The 21883-nt window shown below is 40.0% G+C and overlaps 2 protein-coding genes across 2 annotated transcripts in view; one reads left to right on the top strand and one right to left on the bottom strand.

The window, feature by feature from the left end:
• The window catches only part of LOC311291359 (uncharacterized protein), a 796365-nt gene that overhangs the window by 172810 nt on the left and 601672 nt on the right, over window positions 1-21883 (bottom strand). The window lies entirely within an intron of this gene.
• LOC311291423 (uncharacterized protein) overlaps window positions 1-21883 on the top strand; it is a gene marked incomplete at its 5' end in the record, with an annotated part of 543326 nt that overhangs the window by 16381 nt on the left and 505062 nt on the right. The window lies entirely within an intron of this gene.

Genomic DNA, 21883 nt, shown 5'->3' with positions numbered 1-21883 from the left:
ACAGTCAATAGAGTGTCGGACGTTGGACGGATGGATGGCTCTAACCAAGCCATGGGTGAAGGAAACGTGGCCTCAGACTTTGCCCAGAGGGGAAACTTCAGAGGAGGGAGGATGTTCAGACGAGGCAATCCTCCCTCCAGAAGATAGATGTGCCTCGCTTACCTGATGATTCTGTAAATGATCAACCTGAGCTGTGTCATGTGGAGGATATTGCTTCCACGTCCTATTGGAATACCCCGTTCAGAGTGAAGGTTAATCTTTATGGACAAGTTTTTGATGCAACTCTTGACACTGGTGCTTCTCTCTCTGCGGTGCACTCAACGGTTGTCCAGACTATTCCTGGGGGGGACGTACGAGTAAAACCGTGGTCTGCACCTCCAGTTCAGCTTGCGGATGGAGCATCCTGTTGCCCGCTGGGCGTCATTTGGTTGTCTTTGGGTTTCTTGGGCCAGCGTTTCTATCACCGCTTCGCTGTTGTCCATAATCTGTCTTCTCCCGTTATCTTGGGTATGGATTTTATGTTGAGATCTTCAGTTTCGATTCATGTTCCATCCAGGACGGTAGTGCTCGGCGATGAACCGGTGCCCCTTGAGGAGTTAGAGGGTGCTGACTTAAAGATACCTAGTCCTGATCCTGATTTGTCCTGCCTGGATTTCAATTCTTCTGCCCTGTCTGAGAAGGTTGGAGAATCATCGCTGGAAAACGAGCAGCAACACAAATTGACTGAAATGCTCAAGACCTTCAGCGGGTTGTTTGATGGACATTTAGGACGCACCTCTCTAGTGGAGCACGAAATTGTTACAGCTGATGCAAAACCGGTTCACCTTGCCCCGTACCGCACGTCTCCTGCTAGAAAGGAACTCATTGAGTCTCAAATCAAAGACATGTTGAGAGAAGGAATAATTGAACCTGCCTCTGGTCCTTGGGCTGCCCCAGTTGTAATTGTACCAAAACATTCAGGAGAGCCGAGGTTCTGTGTCGATTATCGTGCACTAAATAAGCTCACTGTTAAAGACTCTTATCCTCTACCGAGGATTGATGAATCTCTTGACTTCCTGGCTAGAGGGACTTTCATTTCCACCATTGACTTGGCCAGAGGCTACTGGCAGGTGGCAGTGGCAGAGAACTCCAAGCCAAGGACTGCTTTCATTTCCCACTGTGGGTTATTTCAGTTTCGGGTCTTACCTTTTGGATTGTGCAATGCGCCCGCCACATTTCAAAGGCTCATGAACACAGTCCTTGCGGGTCTCATCTATAGGTCATGTGCCGTCTACTTAGATGATATTGTGGTGGCGTCGCCTACTTTCGAGCAGCACCTTGTGGACCTGAGAGAGGTTCTCACCAGGCTGGAATCTGCTGGACTGTCTATCAAGTTGGCAAAATGGCAGTTCTGCAGGAGCGAACTCACTTTTCTGGGTTACAAAATCACCCCAAATGGTATCATGCCAAATGAGGAAAAAGTGAGAGCAGTGACTGATTTTCATACCCCAGCTAATGTGAAACAAGTCCGACAGTTTCTAGGAATGACCAGCTATTATAGGCGTTTCATCCAGGATTATGCCCGACATGCTGAGCCACTCTTTGCGTTGACCAGGACGGATGTTCCCTTTGTATGGTCAATTGAATGTCAGACGGCCATGGATTATCTCAAGGAAAAGCTGACTTCCGCACCTATTTTGACATTCCCGGACTTCTCTCTTCCTTTTTCTATCCATGCGGATGCATGCGACAGTGGACTTGGTGCCGCACTCATGCAGAAGGACAAAAATTGCAGAGATGTTGTGGTGGCCTATGCAAGTCGTGCCCTCCATAAGTCTGAAAAACCCTATTCTACTCCGGAAAAGGAGTGCTTAGCGGTCATCTGGGCCCTCGAACACTTCAGGCCTTATATCGAGGGTCTACACGTGACTATCTTTTCAGACCACAGCAGTTTGAGATGGCTTATGTCGCGCCCAAACCTCTCTGGCCGGCTGGCTAGGTGGTCTCTCAGATTGCAGGACTTCGACTTTGACGTTGTCCATAAGCCGGGGACAAGTAACAGTGTCCCTGGTGCACTTTCACGTAACCCTGTTCCTTCTGGCAGTGTACCTTTGGGACTTCTCCCTGATTATGCCATTATTGGGGGACTGGACCTGCGTGCTTTACCCCCTGTAATGTTTTCAGATCGGGAGCACATTAGGCAGCTGCAGCTCAACGACCCAGAGACAGGAAAGCTTCTGCGGATGTTGGAGGCACAGGATGAGAATTGCACTGAGGAGTTGTCTCGGTATGAGATCCAGGATGGACTCCTGTACTTTGTGGATGACAAAGTGGCTTGTAATCTCCACCCTATGAAGCGCCTTAAACTGTACGCACCTACGGCTATGAAAAGGAGTTTAATGGAATATTACCATGATCACCCGATGGCTGGTCACTTGGGTATGACGAAGACTATAGCGCGGCTGAAGCTTCGATTTTACTGGCCGAAAATGACGTCTGACGCTAAGAAGTATGTTGCCTCCTGTACTGTCTGCCAGTTCACAAAACCAAGCCAGAGGAAACCTGCTGGGTTCATGGTTCCCATCCGCCCTCAAAGACCTTGGGAGTATACTGGAGTGGACTTTGTGGGTCCTTTACCGCGCACACCCTGCGGTAATGCTTACATTCTGGTCTTTGTGGACTATTTTTCGAAGTGGGTGGAGGTTAGTGCAGTACGTGAAGCGACTGCCCAAGTTGCTGCCAGCAAGTTGCTTAGCGAGGTGTTCGCACGACATGGGGTGCCTAATTACCTGATCTCAGACAGAGGGTCACCATTTGTGAGTGAACTCTTCAGGCATGTTCTCACCACACTGGGGTCGGAACACAGACTTACAACTGCGTATCACCCCCAAACGAATGCAACGGAGAGAGTGAATCGGACGTTGAAAACTGCCATCCGTGCTTACGTCGGTAACAAGCACACTGCTTGGGATCGTTACCTGCCCCAAATTTGTTTTGCTTTGAGGACTGCTCCACATGAAAGCACGGGCCAAAGCCCATCCATGTTGCTGTATGGACGAGAATTGAATACCCCTCTTGACCTCATCACTCAGCCGAATAGTGATGGTGGGGATGAACCTGGTATCCCATACCCGGAAAGCTAGGAGTCATCAATCAGAGAAGCACATGATCATGCTAGGTCCGTTTTGGATGAGAACCATGACAAAAGAAAGATGTACTACGACAAGAGACGTCGGCCTGTGTCTTACTCTGTAAATGAGTTGGTCAGAATTAAGACTCATCCACGTTCGGATGCACTGGCGAACTTCATGGCTAAGCTAGCACCTCTATATGCTGGGCCTTACCAAATTGCAAAAAAACTGTCGGAAGTTAACTACAGACTCATAGACGCGAGTACAGGGGCGGACGCAGGTGTATTTCATGTCGTAAATCTGCTTCCTTTTCGTACCTGGGAGCCGCTTGAGTCAGAGACTGAGCCCACAGGGGTTTCTGTTGTAGAAACATCAGCTGACAGTTCTTTACTTGATGAAGTGCCGGAGGAAACAGTGGATACTGCCGGTGCTACCGCCGTAAACCTAACAGACTTGGGAATCAACGTTGACTATAGTCTCCCTGTGACATCCAGTGCTCATGATGTGTCAGGAAATGTGGACAGTGTTGATGAGTGGCCTGACCTACAGGTTGACGTTGAGTCTAGAAAAGATGACTTGACTGTTATTGATAATGTTCCTGACAGACACCATTATGACTTGAGACCTCGACACGCACCAAGAATCACTTCGGACTGGTCGAGTAATAGGTGGACGAATGTGTACCACACAGACAGACTGGACCTTAAATAGTGTTTAGATTACGTCAATGTGTATTCATTTGCTTGGTTTGTCACTGTGAAAGGCAGAAGATTTAAATTTGAGAAAAGAGGGAAATCGAAAATTAGTATTAATAGTCTGTTGACATGCTTGTTATAATGTTGTACACAAAAAGAGGAAAAAATGTAAAAGTGTAAAAAAAGGATGTCCTATATTATGTTTCTGTTTGGTTACACGCTGTTTTCATTTGTTTGAAAAATGCTGCTGCAGACAATGTTTTTTGGTCCATCTGTACTGTCATGTATGCCAGTGTGTACCTTAATAATACACTCTCCTGTATGGTTCTGTTATTTTGACAACTTTTCATGTATGAGGTTGTTTAAAGTGATGCTGTACTCAGTTGTGCACAGCTGAGGGCAGCCTTTACCTTCCTGGGGGGGATCTGTAACGGCCACCTAATGTTATAGTGTTCATGACGTGAATGTTGTATATACCTTTAAGATGACACATTATTGTATGCGTGCTGTTCAAGTGAGCGCGCGCGCAGTGAGAAAAGAGGAGAGAGATGACCGCTCTACCGACTGCTCCTTTAATTTACTGTGTTTACTTTCTACTCTTATTTGTAGCGTGTTTTCAGAGTGTTTTCCCCTGTTAATATTCGCTCTATGACATGTATGAGAAGAGTGCATTTAACTGAGAGGAATCATATAAAGACTCGTGGAACTACCGTCCGTTTGCGCTGTCTTTTCTATTCATCCTGGGCAGACTCAAAACTCTGACAATCGTTACAGTGTGTGTGTGTGTGTGTGTGCAGCACAAACACAGATGTGCACTAGCTCTTACAGTCAGTTAACTATTTGGCTGAGATACATTTTGAGTTGCTGTGTGTAAAAATCTTTGCTGTGGTTTCAAGCAGGACATATTCTTGGGTCAACAATTTTTATTTATTTTTTCATCTTGGAACACAATTCCTGTCCAGAAACCCTAACCCTACACATAACTTATCCTTAAAGAGGGACATGATGGGTAAATAACCAGCACCAAACCCTGGTTGTAAGCATAAACTTAACATAAAGTGTAAAATTGTCACTCAAATATGATTTGCTGATTGGAATGCAGGATTAACAAAGATGTTTATCCAGAAACATATTTGTTGAAATCACATTCACCTGTAAGGTAGTGTCATCTTATAAACTGCTTGATCCTGATATTCTAAAAAAAAAGAATAAGAAAAAAGAATAAATATTTAATTTGTCTTACATTTTGTCTAAATATTGACAATTATATGACATTTTTTATAAATAACAATAGCATATTAATTGATAAATTAATTTATGAGTGAGTAAATGAATGACAAATCAGCACAAACTGAACAGAACATTTTACTGTTATTTTAAAATTAACTTTTTCATCCCTTTTTTATTATTCATCCATGACAAAAAAAAAAAAAACTGATTTGCTAGAAAACCCTTAGGCTTCTACTTTGTTAGAGATAATTTAAGTCAAGTATAGTTGATCTCTTTTCTTTTGTTTGTTTTTTGCAATTATCTCCACCGAATGCAAAAACGGCTTTCGACACAGCACCGGATGTAACTGGGCGGGCTGAGACAAAACGTGGAAGCGATCGTGCATGGAGCAAGGGGGTAATCTATCAGCCGGAAACTGAAGCTTCCCCGGAGGCCACCATTGATTAGCAGACCATCACCTGCTGTTAGCATTCCATTGACTCCCATTCATTTTGGCGTCACTTTGACAGCGAATAACTTGACATCTGAGGCGTTTAAAGACTCCATTTGTCCATTATTTATTTCTAAAGAAACACGAAAATGTATAAAAGGCTCCATTACCTTGTATCTTAAGTTATTGCCCCTGTAGCGTTTATACGCCCACGTATAAATATTATTAATTATTGTTCATAACGGAATATGACCAATAATTAATATTTTAATTATTTTTAATTATTTTCAGAATTTACTGTAGCAGAATCAATAGTATGATCATTTTATCAGTTCATCCAATGAACAGAAAGCATAAACAAGTATTAACTCTAGGAAATATAATATCTTCCTGGCCAAGAAAGAATTAATCCCCAGCTAACAATAAATTACGAAGTAAATTAAGGGTAAAAGCATAGGTAACTTAAATCGAAGTTCAAGACAATAAATCTGATAAGCACACACGAGTAATCTCTTTTAAATACAAACAATACTTTATTGATTATATAGGCTACTAACATATAAAGCTAATATCTAACACAAACACACGCAAACACACACATACACATTCATACGCGTTGCAGAAAGGGATAGAGTGAGGAAAGAGTGGGTTTAAGAGTGAAAGGATGAAATCTCACGATTCCATATGCACTTAGACATGACCTGAACGAACCATCAATCGTTAATTTAACCCTTCTATCGTTTCTTAAGACTGGTTATTGCCCTTATCAAAACACCAGTTTCAGCTTAAAAGTCTGGAGGTAGTCTACTTGCGTATTTGCTTTTGGGGATTCCCTTTTTGTTGAGTGAAAGGGGTTTTCCCGGTCCGTTTGTCGGCTGGCCTCCTCGTGCTTGGATAAATGTCTGTGGCGCGTTCCAGTCACGTGGTGTGCTGGAGCTGCTGAATGAAAAGTCTTTGAAGTTGAAAGTGTTCGTTGCAGCCGTAAATCGTTGACCGAAGCTTTGCCGCAAAACTTAACTTAAAACCGAGACTTTCAATCGGAAAGGGAAAATAACACAAAGAAAGAAATGAAATGAGATATGGAGAGTAGTTAGATGACTGGAAATGAATCTAACCAATCTGATCTTAATTTGGGTTGGTCTGCTCCTCAGTTACATGGTTACTAGTCTTGCTTTAGATCTTCATCTTTTTCTGCATTTGTTGAGAGTTCTTCTTCAGAGCGAGAACCGAGAGAGAGCACCGAGAGAGATCTTCGAGAGCAGCGAGAGAGAGAGAAGAGTTTTGAGTCTAAGGTTTTTAAGCTAAAAGTTTGTCCCCCCTCCTGAAGAGATCGGACCAATTAGACACTGCCTTTGTTTGCAAAGTCATAAATCATGCGTTATCTGGGATCTCCTTACTAGCAGAGAGAACAGAGGCTACAGTTTAGACATTATTACTATTATAAGAATATGAACATTTTACACAGATTTCAATCACGTCATCTTTTGAATCATGAGCATACGATCATATTGACATGAAACACAACACACTTTCATTCAACATCTAACAGTTGTAACAATTACATGAATTATATGGGATCTAAGCACATTAGACACACATTTATTGTAGACACAAAATCGAATCATTGTAGTTGCATGATGTTTGATTTATAAGTCCGTTGAAAATTGTTCTTGAATGATTTTATGTATAGTTAGGTAAAATCTCAGTTCTCTGGTTTGAAAAGAAGAGAATTGGTTTGTTCGGAGGTCTTAAGGAGGAGGGGTTCAGGCATGTTGTGGTGCAATTTCTGAACCAATCTGTCTTTTAACAACCCCACACATTGACAAGCTTTTCCGTTAGTTTGGTCATTAGAAGGGTCTTTTGCAGACTCTCTGGCACCGGGATGGGTGACTTATGGCTCTGGTCTTGGTGATTTGACTCTGGAATGTGCGGACACTGTCTTTATCTTAACCAGTCCGTAGTTGGCCACAAAGCTAGCCATTGACCAGTTATGTGTTAGTGCTGGGGGCTCCTTCAATTAGTCAGACCGGTGATGATCATGAGACGTTCTGAACAAATCTTCCCCCCTCAGTCATCGAGAAGTAGAGAATTTGAATTAATATTCAAAAAGAAGATTAGTTGGTGGTTGCTTTCTACCCATTGTCGCTACACCCCGTAGAAGCAGTTTTTGTAAAAATAGGCTAACGATTGCGTCATAACCACGTGAATCTCTGTCGCACAGTAGAGAAATTACCGTATGGATAGGAGGAGAAACTCGCAGGCAATCGGGGGGACATGGAGACAAAATAATTAATCAGAATACTTGCCAAAAGTTACTCCTGCTCCTAGCTCATGGACACCTCCTACTCACTCTCCGTCTCTGCAAGTTTCGGAAGGGAATGATTCAGATTTCTCTTGGCACAGCTACTAGAAGCCAGCAGCCATATCACCCTGTAGCCCAAGACTGGTTGCCCACTGAAGCTAAGCAGGGCTGAGCCTGGTTAGTACCTGGATGGGAGACCTCCTGGGAAAACTAGGTTGCTGCTGGAAGAGGTGTTAGCGAGGCCAGCAGGGGGTGCTCACCCTGTGGTCTGTGTGGGTCCTAATGCCCCAGTATAGTGACGGGGACACTATACTGCCAAAAGAGCACCGTCCTTCGGATGAGACGTAAAACCGAGGTCCTGACTCTCTGTGGTCATTAAAAATCCCAGGATGTCCTTCGAAAAAGAGTAAGGGTGTAACCCCGGCATCCTGGCCAAATCTGCCCCTTGGCCTCTGTCCATCATGGCCTCCTAATCATCCCCATACACTGATTGGCGTCATCACTGTCTCCTCTCCACCAGTAAGCTGGTGTGTGGTGGGCGTTCTGGCGCAATATGGCTGCCGTCGCATCATCCAAGTGGATGCTGCACATTGGTGGTGGTTGAGGAGATTCCCCCCTTCCATATGTAAAGCGCTTTGAGGTCTCAGAAAAAGCGCTATATAAATGTAACTAATTAATTAATTAAAGACAAACGGGTTGCTCACGTCACATCTACGTCGTCAAGCTCAGTTTGAGTCTGCGCAGTTTGAGTCTTTCTCTGTTGAATCCAATGGAGTCGCTGTGTCCATTTATTTTACTGTCTATGGCATGGAGCCTATTGTATTTGTAGTAGGCTAAGTTCAAACTGGTTGGAGGTTTCCTATTTCCGGCCCTTTAAATGTAAAATTAGCCACGCAGAAAAGGCAGAGGAGGATTGTTGTTTGGAGAACTGACGGTGGAAAACTGCACAAGTAAAGTTTCATGCATACTGAGTTTTTTACACTGTTAAAGAGTTGGATTCCCATGCTAAACATGGACAAAGTTTCAAAAATTAAGTTGTACGTTTGATGGAGTATTTCTGTGCCAAAAATACTCCTTCCGGTTTGTCACAAGTTTCGGAACGTTTTTTTTCGAGTATGGGAATGTGTGACGTCAGATGGGGCGGAATTTCCTTATACGGGTCCTAAGGGCACTTCTCCCGGAAGGGCGCGCGTGCACCCGTAGATCAGAGCAAGAGCGAAAGCAGTACGCCCATCAAAGCGCTGTGCTCGCTGCAGTCACAGGACTTTGTTTGTTCCCTACATTTCGACGATGATTGTTTTATAAACAAGGCCCAGTTCGACGCCGGATTTGCAGATCGTCTAATGCTTAAGGATGGAGCAGTCCCAACGATAAAGGTTTACGGTCGTGCGTTGGAACCGCAGGCGGTGAGTAAAACTGCTTCAAATGTCTGTGTGTTGTTAGCTATCGGCGTGTAAGCACCGCCCACACGGCATGCCTCCAGCCGCTCGGTTTTTTCCGGAAAGACTCGGTACAGCCTATCTTTCTTTTATAAATATAATAAAACTAAAGACTTTTTGGAGATATTAAGGATGCAATACTACTCTATAGGTACTCAAGATTAACATGAGATTGACTGAAACTGAGTGTTTCACCCCCCCTTTAAGGTAAGATTTCATAAAATAATGGATAAATGTTTGCTGTTGGCCAAATCTTGTAAATCCTTCTGTTGGCGATTTATTCAGTTGGAGTATTGCATGTTATGTGACATTAGAGTTAACAATGATAACTCAGCAAATTGCAAACACTAGTTATTTTGTCAATTCAACTCTTGCCATCTCAGGTATTTCAGGGAAAATGTTTAAATATTAATGTTTCTGCAGAGAAATTAGCTGAATGATTTTGTAAGTAACAATGACAGTAATTTGCGATGTGTGACCTTACAGTGCGCATGTACAGTAACAGTAGGCACTGTGGATGAGAGCATCAATTAACAACATGCTATATTTCATTTTTACTTAAAGCTGCAGTCGGCAAGATTTTTTTGATCATATTCACTGAAACCGACACTATGCTCCGACAGAACAACATAAATCAGCCGGTTTTAGAAAAAAAACTTGCTTCTTCCTCCACCTGGAGCCTGTTATTTGTTTTGCAAAAATCCACCAGTACATGCCTGAAGTTCGCAGGTGTGTTGGATTGTACGGGGCGTGATGGCGGAGAGAAAATCTACTAACAAGCTTCCAATTCCTCGGTTATTGCTATCTATGGGTAGATTATCCAGGGCAGTCTACCTCCGAGTCCATGGTGTTGATCGATGCTGAAGAGACGGACACGTTCACAGAAAATCTGGTGCACACGCACTGACGAGCACGAAACTCGATGGGAGGGTGCTCGCTGGTAGTGGGGGAGGGGCACGAGAGTTGTAAACATTCAAAATTTTGGCTAAGTCCTCAATCTGCCAGACTTGCCGACTGCAGCTTTAAGACTCTGCTATGGCTCGATCAATAATGATGAGTTCAGTGTTTTTTTTAATAAACTTTTATATGGCTCATGAATAAAGTTGATTAGTTCACCTCCCGAGTCACCTGATGCTTTTTGACATTCTAAGTTGTGTAAATCTACTTAGAGTTCAGAGTATATTTTTTTTCCCACATTAATTTCCCACATGTCTAGTACAAATATGTGGTTTAGTTTTATTAATACAGTGTATACTTTTTTTCTTGATACAGCCCGAAAAATGGAAGTGACGTGACAACATGCCCCATTGAGACAAACTAAAATATTTTCTCATATTTTCTTTCTTAACTTTTTCATATAAAATATTGGCATTTTTTAATAATTAAAAATAAAATATTTTTTTGAGTTTGACAACGAACACAATCTAAAACAGCTGATTCTACCATTATAAAAAAAACTGTTGCTTTAATTAGCTTGAACAAAACTGAAAATCATTAACAAGATCTTTGTCTCAAAATATACTTAAATCTACAACATTAATTATTTATTTATATTCTTTTGCGTATGACATTAGATCCAGATGGATCTATAAGGCATTTAATATGGTTAGGCACAATTTCATGTATCATGCCCTAATTATTTTAGCTTTAACAAGGTTGTCACATGGGTGGTTGTATACACACACACACACACACACACACACACACACACACACACACACGAAGATGATGATGAAGGTAAATAGGTGATGTTTAATAAATCCAACTGGTAATCCGAATGGAACAGAGCAACATACGACACATCCATTTACTGATGAACTGAAATGAAAGCTCTAGCATTAAGTTCTGCCAGGAAGACTTAATTGTTACGTCACTCTACTTTTTATCTATCCAATCACATTCCAACACTTGTGGTATATAAGATCGGTACTTACTCATGTTTGAGTTCGCAGATGCTGACGCTTCAATTCACCACCATCCTCCCCACCTCCTCCAAATTGAATCCTTCCCTCATCCTCCTCACCACCACCACCAGGATGGTCCCTTCCATACCTCACGGGGGTCGGCTGCGCCCCTGCCTTGATCTTCAGGCAGGATATGCAGAGTCCGGACCCTCAGATTACGAGCTACGGACGGGACCTACGCCAAAGAACTTTATTGCTTGCTGGGTTGCTAATAAATGGTTTATTGTCACAGTATTTAGTCTCCCGAGTCTTTCTGGTAGAACTGAAACCAAACTGAACATACTACACTGTTAAAAATGTATTATAATTTTACAGTAAAATTCCTGGCAACTAATTGCAGTAAATTTACAGCAAGTAATATACAGGATTTGTACTTTAACTGTTACAATAAAGTACTGTATTTATACAGCAGTGCTACTGCTGGCCCTAAAAGTGGCCAGGGCTGAGCACCTCCGCAAACTAATAGAAAATAACCAAAATAATCCAAGGTTTTTATTTAACACCGTGGCTAGACTAACAAATAAACAGACGTCACCCGAACAAAATATCCCGTTACAGTTCAGTAGTAATGATTTCATGAAGTTCTTCACTGAGAAAATAGAAAGCATCAGAACCACAATTGTAAATGTTCAATCTTCAATTGCGCCTTATAATTCAGCCTCAATTATCACCCCGCAAGAACAATTACAGTGCTTTACAACTATAGAACAAAAAGAGTTAAATAAACGTATCACTTCATCTAAAACAACAACATGTTTATTAGATCCTATACCAACTAAACTACTGAAAGAAGTGTTACCTGTAGTGGAAGAGCCTCTCCTTAATATTATTAACTCGTCTTTATCTTTAGGTCATGTTCCAAGAACATTTAAACTGGCAGTTATAAAACCACTCATTAAGAAACCACAATTAGATCATAATAACCAGTGGCGTGGCGTGGGGAAAATTTCTGAGGAAGCCAATTAAGACACAACCTCTAAGCTGTGTGTTTTAAGGGGTGGGGGCAGAAAATCATACGTTACCATTTATATGTTGCTATTTGGATGAACTATTAGAGCGCCCAGCATCATCTTACCGGGACTTACGCTTGTTTCAATCCAACACTTTGAGCACGTAGATACCTAAAATATGTTGCGCATACAGCTCAACTAACGCGATTGTTATAAAGGTGTTTGAACAACAAAACACATCCTCTTGCACATATTTGACAATCGGAATATCAGATATATCCTGCTATAGCTAATAAATTTGTGAAATTTTGAATAAAAAAAGGAAATAAAAGCTGATCATTCAGCGCTATTGTGCCTGCGGTGTGACAAGCAATGAAAGACGCGTCTCCATGGGAACCATAAAGTGATACTACGATCAACCTTTTCACACGTAAGTTTTTCAAGGCGACCGTTGCCTTGAAAAACTTACGTGTGAAAAGGTTGTTTGTAAGGCTTACATTTAAATGTGTCTTTGTTTTGTTTTGAGTGTATGGTCAATAAATAAAGGAATTAAAAAGATGGGCACAAAACCACAAATCTTCCGCTATTTCATTCATTCATTCATTGACGATGATAACGTGATGTGATTGGCCTGATGCCAACAAGTTCATGGCTTCCCTTGACACTGTCCTGACCAATCACAGGGGAGCAGTGTCGTGACAATAGCGTCACCTGATTGGTTAATTATTCTTTTTTTTTTCTATCAAGGGATGCCAACTCAGCCTGGCCTCCTCACAGACACAGGGTGCAGTACCATGTTTTCAACGCTTATTCACCATGTCACTTTTATAGGGGCGCTGTTTTACACATCATAAAACACTCAGTAATGAATGAAGAGAGACGATGAGGAGATGACAGAAGGATTACGTAAACTGTGAAAACAAAAGTGTTTATTAAATGACGATTATATTCTGAAAAAGTGAGGAAGCCTGGCTTCCCTTGGCCTCCGCAAGAAAACGCCACTGATAATAACCTAGCAAATTATAGACCCATTTCAAATCTTCCATTTATGTCTAAAATATTAGAAAAAGTGGTGTCTGCTCAACTGGGCTCTTTCTTGCAAGAAAATGATATCTATGAGAAGTTTCAGTCTGGATTCAGACCGCACCATAGCACTGAAACTGTGCTCGTTAAAATCACAAATGATTTACTTTTAGCTTCTGACCAAGGCTGTATCTCAATACTAGTTTTACTTGATCTTAGTGCTGCGTCGATACTATAGATCACACAATACTCTTAGATCGACTACAAAATTATACTGGTGTTCAAGGACAAGCATTAAGCTGGTTCAAATCATACTTATCTGACTGCTACCATTTTGTCTATTTAAATGGAGAAAAATCGATCATAACTCCAGTAAACTATGGAGTGCCGCAGGGATCTGTGTTAGGCCCTCTGTTATTCTCAGTATATATGATGCCACTTGGAAATATTATAAGGAAACATGGAATTAGTTTCCATTGTTATGCTGATGACACTCAAATATATATTTCATCACGGCCAGATGAAAACGCTAAATTATCCAAATTGACAGAGTGTGTTAAAGATATAAAAGATTGGATGACACGTAATTTTCTTTTATTAAATCCAGACAAAACAGAGGTATTACTTATCGGTTCAAAAAACCGCCCACAAAACCTCTCACAATACAACTTTAACATCGTAGGATGTCCTGTTACTTTATCCTCTACAGTAAAAGACCTGGGTGTTATACTCGATTGCAACCTGTCTTTCGAAAATCATATTTCGTATGTTACAAAAACAGCATTTTTCCACCTTAGAAACATTGCTAAGCTACGTAATATGCTATCAGTTTCTGATGCAGAAAAGTTAGTTCATGCATTCATGACCTCGAGACTAGATTACTGTAATGCTTTATTAGCTGGTTGTCCTGCATCCTCAATAAACAAGCTACAGTTAGTCCAAAATGCCGCCGTTAGAGTTCTTACTAGATCAAGAAAATATGATCATATAACACCGATTTTATCATCACTGCATTGGTTACCTATAAAGTTCCGTATTAATTACAAGGTATTGCTACTGACTTATAAAGCCCTAAACGGCTTAGCTCCAGTCTATTTAACGGATCTTCTATCGCCCTATAATCCAGCGCGCTCTTTAAGATCACTAAATTCTGGTCATACCTAGGATATCCAGAACCACCAAAGGAGGGAGAGCATTTTCACATTTAGCCCCAAAACTCTGGAATAGCCTTCCTGATACTGTTCGTTGCTCAGACTCGCTCTCCCAGTTTAAAACTAGATTAAAGTCGCATCTCTTCAGCCAGGCATTCATATAATATTTTTAATCTTACAGTTCAAACTACAATCCGGCCTCTAGTTCATAAATGCCAGAGGAGAACTGGCCCCCGACTGAGCCTGGGTTCTCCCAAGGTTTTTTTTTTCTCCATTGGGTCACCTGATGGAGTTTTAGGACACCATTAGGTCACTTGATGGAGTTTTTCGGTTCCTTGCCACTGTTGCCTTTGGCTTGCTCAGTTGGGGATATTTTGGGGATATTTAATTTGATTTTATCAATCAATAAATTCCACTAGAAACAAACTTTGTTGTATTATTTTAATTTAATACTGTGAAGCTGCTTTGATACAATCTGTATTGTGAAAAGCGCTATACAAATATACTTGACTTGACTTGACTTGACTACTGTGATTATGGTAGCATTATACAGTTTTATTATTACAGTGAAATGCTGTAATTCTTTACAATTTACTGTATATTTACGGCAACTAAGTTGCCAGGAATTTCCTGTAATTTCACAGGACAGAATAACAATTTAATATTGTAATTCAGTATACTGTATATCCTGTTATTTGTGAATATTACAAAAAAAGCTGTAATTTTCCGTATTAGCAAATTAAAAAACACAGCAATGGAATATTTTATTAACAAACTATGCAACACCACATATTACAAAACTATCCAACTATCAAAAGTTTAAACATACCTTCGTATAAATTCAAGAGTCCCTGAGGCGTCTTTAGGGTACTGCATGTTAAACACGTACTGTAGTAAGCAGCGAAGGTTGCAGCCACTCCATTCATAAGACTGTAGTGGGGCCCCATCACAATAGTTCCTTCCATGGACATCATCCATTTGTCTGCATTTAGTGTCTCTCCTGAAATGCATTAAAGGGGTCATATAATGCGAATTTTGTACAAGCTAATATGGTTCTTTAGGGTCTAAATTAAAAGTTTTTAATATACTTTAATTAAAAATTCTCATCAGTATTGTAAGAAAACACTAATTTTACCTGGTCAAAAACAGCTCTGTTTTCAGCACGCCGTTTAAGCATGTGTCTTTAAATGATAATGAGCTTTGCTCACCCCGCCCCTCTGTTCTGTGCACACACTGTTTGTAACACAATAACACAATAACCATAACGCGTTGTTCATTATAAACGTGGGATTATGAATTATATTGAGAACGTCGTACATAGAAAACATGCCGTAATGTACCCTGAGTGTAAAAATAGCCGCATTCATCGTGAAGCGTGAAAGCGATTTGCAAAGATTAATATAAATATTAATATAAAGGTTAATAAAACGTTACACTCACTTCTTCTTCTGGAGGTGCAGCAGGAACACGAATAGTTGGTACCGATCCTTTTTTCAGGAGCAGCTTCTTAGCAAAAACAGCTTTTTACTGACCAGGTTTTTAGCAAAAACAGCTTTTTACTGACCTCGTTTGTAAAGCAGTATGGTGTGTGAAATGAGACAGCAAGCCAACATTGAATAAACATTGTTTTTCCATCTGAATCATCATTATGGTTGATATTGAAATTTCAATGCAAAATAAATGTTGAATCACCATTACCATATCAATGAAAACCTGATGTTATTAATGTTGATGGCAACAATATTGGAACAACATTGATCTATAGTTATCTTTATGATTGATTAAGCATTGATATTTGGTTTACCGGGCGATCGCTGAATGTGTTGAAAAGTCATTGATTTATAGTTGACAGGAAACGACGCTGTTGTTGAAGAGTCATCGGCATATAGTTGACCGGGAAATATGATTGAAAATGCATCGATATATAGTTGACCGGGAAATATGATTGAAAATCCATTGATTTTTGGTTGACCGGAAGATCGACACCAACGTACTGCACCGGACACAGACCTTGGCACAAGCGTACAGGTAATGTTCGATATGAATGAATTGTACCAAATCAAATACTGTTAGGTTGATCGTTAACATGATGGTTAGTGTAGTAACCGACGCAGTGCTGCTGTCACTGAATTTTTTGTTTTGTTTTACCAATGTGTCAAAATCTGCCAAAAGTACTTCGTGGTTCTCTTCTAGGTTATAAAGTTAGCAAAACCTCAGAGTCCCGTCTATTTTTGTGATAGCTAGCTCAAACTACATGTCTGCTACCCCTTGCTAGTGTCGTGAAATCTATTAACACAGCACCGCTATTTCTTCTGTTCTGACCTCCGGAGAACACCGGCGGAACCAACGCTAGCATACTGCTCTACCTAGCGCTACCCACAGAAGTGACCGCGGCGGGCCAGAATTACACAGAAGACATGTAAGTTACCTTTACTTTATTCAATGCAGAACTGTCTCGAGTTGTAACGTTAACTGGAAATGCCGATTAGATCTCGTCGTAATACAAATCCAAAATATGAATAATCCTCAAGCAGGGCTGCGATATGTCTGCGATACAGTTTTATAACTCCATTGTGTTTGTTTTCAGAAATGATAACAGTCGGTTTATACTAGTGCTTATGCGATATCACGATTTTTGATGATCTGCACCTTTTCTGAGCGCGGGGAAGCGCGCGCGCGCCGTGCGCGCACTGTTATTACAGCGCCTGACAACCATGGCCTGGCGTCAAGGGGGGGGGGGGGGGTTGGGGGGGCTTAGCCCCACATACTTCATATAGAAACAATTAAATGCCTCGTTAATTTTAAAGACATAGCCTATTATTATTAGCCTGTTTTTGCGGTGAGATTTATGCATATTCCTATGTGTACTGTCGTGCCATGTTCTGCTCCCAATCCTTGACGACAGCTTGATTGAACAAATCATTGACTAAATCACAGCATACTTTTACTTGTATTCTAGATGCCTTGACTCAACGTCTTACAACGGCAAACACCTATGACTTCGCTCAAGCTGTACAGAAGTGGCTGCGCTACGCCCCAGACCGAGCGGGAGGAGCTGGAAGACAGACGCAGCAGGAGTTAACATGTAAAAAAATAAAATAATAATAATAATAATACAATAAAAATGATTGTTTAATTTTTAAAGAATGCGTGGGGTGTCATTTGTGCTAGTCTAGGTTATAGCCTAAAGGTAGTTTCTATTTTCTATATTTTGCAAGCCCATCCTGGCTGTCGATAAAGCAGGATTATAGCCTAATAATAATGTTTTTAATATTATATTAAAATTACAGACCTTCAGATTAAACCTGTGGTATACTAAAACACCATTGAAGTTTTGTTGATATGCTGGGATTTCAACATTGTTTCAATATCCATTGTAATCGAAATACCATTGAAATTCTGTTGATCTCTAGGTATGATTTAAACGTTGTTTCAATGATAATAGAGGGTGCAACATGATAAAGAATCAACATCAGAGTTCGACGTTGATTCAATTACTTTATCGTTGACAGCGGGATGTTGATTTAACATCGTTTCAATTACTATTTGCTATCTAGAAGATTTAAAAAAAAACACTGGATGGATTTCTATCATTTTATGATGGTTGTGTACAGGCACTGCCAACACACATTTCAGTACAATCAACTTGTAAAAGTGCATGTACCATTATATGACCCCTTTAACACAATATGATAACTAAAAGAGCACTAGAAATCACACTACATAAACACACACACACACACACACACACACAAGTTGCAGTGTTGGCATGACAGGCGAATGGTTTCTGCTAATTTAGACTAGGTTTTTTATGGATGTGTAGAATATGTGGGTGTCGCACCTATTCATAGATGTATGGGAGCAGGATATTATGATGACAGGGTCAGTGGGCGGAGTTTAGTCAGTTGTTGAGAGGCTTCATGGAGGATGACATTAAAGTGAGTTCGTCATAAAAGTTACCAAACGACTACTCTGTTTTGTGCACATCTACATAGCCTAAACGCGATACATCCTCTTCAGTCTCGACTAATCAGAATTCGGTGAGCGTTCAAAAAGACTTCTTTGTCCTCTCACATACTCAAAGGACATCTCATACACATACACTATGTGATTTGTTTTATGTAAAGCGGACAATGGTTCTACTTTTCATGGGTTCGACACTTTACTGAATGCCAATGTATTTATTACAGACTGACTTGCCTATTGAATATCGTTATCATTATTGAATATTTTTAATAATTAGTTTTTTCATGCATATGTAGTGGACAAATTGGTCATAGGCCTACTTGTTACAGGTTTGACACTTTACTTAAAATGACTCTGAATGTATTACTAAATAACTTGAATATTATTATCATTGCTATCATTACTTTTTTCAGGTTCGGCACAGAATGACTATTAGTATGTAAGTAAAATAATGTCAAATGTTTTTGAAATAAAAAAGCCAGTTGAATTGCACTACTTGAAAAAAAAAGAGGCATTGCATTAACCATGCTTGCATTTTAATGCATTGTATTTTTAGGGCTTGCATTTTGAATTTGTGTGGATCCAAAAATTCACAAAAACATTTCCACAAATTCAGTGGTTCAAATTCGACAGTAAATTCAACATTGACATCCAGGAACTGCAGGAAAAGCAGTAGATTGCCGAGCATTCTCTCCATCTGCTGATAGTCGATCTCACCAGCAGGGGGTGCAAGCGCGTGGTGTTGACGAAGACCAGCAACAGTTAGAACAAACCATTCATTCATAAAACTCATTTATAGCAATGTAGCCTAAGTGTATTTGTTATTATTATGACGGCTGTTTTATGTTAAATTCAGTGTCTTCACGGTTACTTTTCCTGTATAGCCTACATGCATCTTTCTCTACCGTGAACGAGATTATAATGTTATTCCCCGATGCGGATATACAGATCCAATGTTACATTTTTGAGGTTGACATATATTTCTCTTGGTTGTTTAGTTGCCTTAAAGGGGTGATGAACTGAGAAATCAAAAATTTACTTGAGCTTTTGACATATAAGAGATCATCATACTATAATAATATCCTGTAAGTTTCAGAACTGAAAACTACCTTGTTAGTCCAATAAAAGCTTTTATAGACATCAGGCTCAGCAAACGACTCGTTTTTCAAAGTGGGGAACTATGACGTCAAAGAGGATAAAACACCGCCTCCACAAAAGAAGATCAATGCCTACTTCAACACAGCCTGTTTAGCCCCGCCCACTGATTCGCCCAAACATGCTAAATAACATAGGACGACATGATGATTGCTTACCGGATCGAGCTACTTCCAAGCAATAAACCAATAAACATGCTGTTTACTAAATATTGTGCAGTGCCTGGTTGTGGAAGAAGACAGTCTGCATAAGCTTCCTTCGGATTCCAGCATGGTTAAACTTTATTAAATCAGTCAATCACAATTTCCCGACACGGATCTGCCAGCAACATGTAAGTAACCATGTGTACTCTAATGCCTGATCTGCGATCAGTGGTTTCTGTGTAATTATTCAAGTTCAGATTCTCTTAAAATCGTTCAATACTGTTTATGCATCAGTGACTAAATGATCAACTTCACATAATTTCTCGTAGTATTATGAAAAAATCCTTTTTAAACTGTTATTAGATTAAATCAGAAAGCGATCAAAGAACGATCCCTTTCCATTCGCCCAAGCTGTCAATCAAACAGCACCACGCGAGCCGCGAGAGCTTATCTGGACACTTACCAAACGAAATAATGACACTGTTACACTACACAACGAAGCTCTTACTGTGTATTCACATCGTGTTTGCATTGTGATTTGGTGTAAGCATTTGTGAGAGTGCAAAAATTGCGTTGCAATGATAAGATCTTTATTCACGCGATCAACAGACTGTCTGTCATCTGCTCAGTCAAAGCTCATCATGCTGCAACCTTTCATGTGATGGAATAGATTTAAATATAATGCTTTAAACGATACTTTTCACGATTTGTTAATCTCGATAGCTGTAATAGTAAAAACGTAGTAACAGTTTTCGAGAGAGTTCATGTAATACTAGCTATTTCATATGCAAGCATGTCAGCCAATCACAGCAGTGGGCGATTGCACTGCAGTCTCACAGCAGACACGCCCCTTAAAACGGAGCGTTCAAATCTGAGCCTGAAATCAGGCTTGGAAAAATGGCTTTTATTTATAAATTATGACAATTTTTGATGTAAAAATCATACTAACATTATAAGGGCACCCCAGGAAACATTATAAAATAATAAAACAATCCAGTTCATGACCCCTTTAAAATGGAAATATTTCCAATATTGTGCAAAAATTTCCTTTGAAATGATGGACAGAGATTTAGATTTTGCACGCGTCATTTCCCTTGATAAAATCAAGTAAATTATTAAATAAATGAGTAAATAAACAAGTGTGCAGATCCCCGAGGGGGGCCTCGGACTAGCGGGTTGCCGTTGATTTGCGCTAAAACTGATCCAGAAACTCCTCTAAATGCTCCTCGAGGGAGCGTTCCCCTGATCAAGGCACATTTCATAATTACGTTTATTAGTTAAATAAATCTTATTGTTTAAGCAGCCATTAATACTGGCTTATTGGAAATTGACAGTATTCAATTTGGGGAATAACACACGTTAACTTGTAGCCTGTGTTCCACTGACTTATAGATCTTTTATAACATTTTAATCTCGAAAAAGAACAATCATAAAATGATTGTATGAATGACTTTTGAGTCTTGAATGGTTTTAGACTTTTTAGATGAAAAATGTTCCAGTTTTATAGGTTTATATGGATTTATTTTTATGACTCTGTATTCCTCTACTGTAAATAAGAAAATCTTATAATGCCTGTGACAGACTGTGATCTCGGCAATCCTATAAGATCATTATAAATCACACTGTACGACATGGATCTAATAAACTTGGGTACGACATGTATGTAGACTGTACGATGATGACACCTATTGAATCGTAGGCTACGACGCAATTTAATATAGAAGAATAAAACATCATCAGTATGTGTTAGTGGAGAACAAACAGAGCAAGATGAATCACACTTTGGCAATTGTGTTTTTTATGTGTGCTGAAAAAGAGGAGGACGCGAAAGAGGAGAATATGGACGTGGTCATGGCTAGGGGAAAGAGGACAACTTGGCATGACAATTCTGCAAATGGAGCTTGAGGAAAGTAGTTTTAAGTTTTAGAGCCAGGTGGCGCCATTTCATGTTGCATTTTTTTTTTTTTTTTTACTTGTCTTTTTATTTCTTTACTTGTCTTTTTATTTCATTTTATCAAGTGCAGTAATACAGTATGTCACAAATGAACTTTTTGATGGTGCAGTAAGGTGTCACGGGTAAGTCTACAAATAGAATAGCAGTCCATACTGTAGATATCTTTCATCCTAACCATAAGACATGTGAATTAAGACCCTTATCTCCGCAATATCACATACATACCTACTACATTTGGTAGGTAATACAGTAATTTTCACATTGCAAAATACCAATGCATTAAGATAAATAAATAAATAAAATAATAATAAAATTAAGGAAAATATATGATGTTCAGAAAAGAAAAGAAAATGAGAATACACAACACACAA

Source organism: Rutilus rutilus (genome assembly GCF_951802725.1).
Source record: "Rutilus rutilus genome assembly, chromosome: 6".
NCBI classification, from domain to species: Eukaryota; Metazoa; Chordata; class Actinopteri; order Cypriniformes; family Leuciscidae; genus Rutilus; species Rutilus rutilus.
Note: the sequence above shows the minus strand (reverse complement) of the source record. Positions and strands in the feature narration are given on the sequence as shown.